Here is a 1,933-nt window from a genome sequence, read left to right on the forward strand (position 1 = left end):
ATCTTTTCCTGAACCAAGGAGTAGAATGACAAGCCTCCACCTCTGTTCATTTTTCCTGCCTCTGTGCCTTGGCATCTGCTGTTCCCCCAAATGACCTGGAGCACCCACTCATGGAGCCTTCTTCTGGCACCTGAGCCCATGCCACTCTTCCCCCTGTAAACTTCCCTTCAAAACACCTCACTGAGTACTACATGCCTCAGCTTTACTTAGGAGGTGGACTGGGGAGGGCGCTCCATAATGAATCACACATGTAAGTTTTCTATTTCCCCCCAAAGATCATATGCTTCTTAAGGAGAAGGACCATGTCTTAAAATCCCAAATTATGCCAATGTGATGCACGTAATGGGCTCTTCAAAAGCCATAAAAAATACTCACTGGTGGCAGGTTATCAATGCAGAGCACAGGATGTCTCGGGCAGGAAGATGCAATCACACAACAGTTTCTGCTCTTTTTTCTCTTGTTGGTTTTCCACCCACATAAAGTTTCATACACATGTACACACTCGTGAAACAAGATCTGCATGACTCCAAATGTATTACTCCAGTGCCCTTGAACATTTAAGGAAAGGCTTTCATTTGACAGTTACATGATTGGTGTGTGCTCACTCCTCATACAATTTCTTTGAGTATAAATATTTTAAAAAGAATAAAGATGAATGGCATAACTCTGACGAGTTAATGGGAAAGGGAGTTTGTAAGTGGAGCCCTTCACTCTGACTGAGAGTATCTGGTTGGAAAGTCACTGGGAGAATAAACCACCTGGCTGCACAGGCTCAAAGGCTGCCACGCCCATCAAGGGCTCTCCTGGGACAACAGAATCATCTTCAGAAAACATCACATGAAATCCTCTCCATCTATGGTGGCAGACGGTGTGGGATGACCCTGATGAGATGAGATGGTTTCTAATTTCTGAGACCTGACAGCCTGAGATAACGCGGACCACAGCCGCGGCCGGGAAGATCTGTGGGGACATGCTCCAGATGGAAGAATGTGTCTGGGCCTGAGGCAGCTGCACACAGAAACTGGGGATCTTCAGGGGGGTTCCCCGAGCTCACTGCTCCTCCGGAGCCTCTTTCTATTCTGCAGCAGGGGCTTCTCTTTTAAGAGTCTTTGGAGGAAGGAACCATTTCCCTCCTACTTGATTCGGAAGCTGCCTGTTCGTGGCTGGTGATGCACCTTGACCTGCAGTTTGCGTCTCTCTTGAGAAAGACACTGTGAGAACATGGAGAGGGAAGTGGGAGGATTAAAAATGACAAAGACGGGAGAAAGGGGGAAGAGGAGGCTGTGAGAAAAGGAAGTGAACAAGAGTTGCTCAGCCAGCACAGAGGAGTCCTGGGCCTGTGGGGACATGCAGGCACCTGGAGGTGCAGACAGGATGGCTCAGGGGTGCCCCGTGGGCCCAGCACCTACAAGTTTGCTTTTCTAGGACTGGAGGCAAGAAAACAACCTGAAGCATAAAACTTGCTGTCCCTTTGCTGATGTCAGAGTGGAGAAGTTGTAGGTGTGAGCAGATGTGCTCTGTGGCCGGGCAGAGACAAGAGCTGCGGGAGTGCCAGCCCTGAGGGGCCCAGGGTCTTCAGGCCACCTCCCATAGACCAAGCCTTGTGGCTGGTGCCTTCTCTGTTTGCATTTCTCTCTCTCTTCCCGTCCCCACCCCACACGCAGAATGCCACGCCGCGTACCCTCTTTCCTCTGTGCTCCACTCTTGCCTGAAGGTCTCAGGTGAGACACTCCACTAAATTTAAAAACTCATCTCAAAGGCTCTGCCCAGGTAATCTATGTCTTAACAGGCATTTTAAAGACAGGGCCACACCCTTAGCAACACCAGCCCCTGAAGCAGCCAGCAGTGGAAGCAGCCTGGGTTTTGTGTCCCTAAACCCCACCCTGAGGTCCTGCACCTGACTCTCCCTCGCATGCTCAGGGTTCTGGTCTTT

The 1,933-nt window shown here is 50.2% G+C and overlaps 1 long non-coding RNA gene across 1 annotated transcript; it reads right to left on the bottom strand.

Moving 5' to 3' along the window:
- Nucleotides 1-515: 515 nt before the first annotated feature.
- LOC111552625 lies at nucleotides 516-1,712 on the bottom strand. The gene is made up of 2 exons (XR_002734687.2): nucleotides 1,682-1,712; nucleotides 516-1,211 (listed from the first exon to the last, which is right to left on the bottom strand). It is a non-coding gene; the product is annotated as an uncharacterized LOC111552625 (long non-coding RNA).
- Nucleotides 1,713-1,933: the final 221 nt, after the last annotated feature.

Source organism: Piliocolobus tephrosceles, chromosome 3 (assembly GCF_002776525.5).
Source record: "Piliocolobus tephrosceles isolate RC106 chromosome 3, ASM277652v3, whole genome shotgun sequence".
Taxonomy (NCBI): Eukaryota; Metazoa; Chordata; class Mammalia; order Primates; family Cercopithecidae; genus Piliocolobus; species Piliocolobus tephrosceles.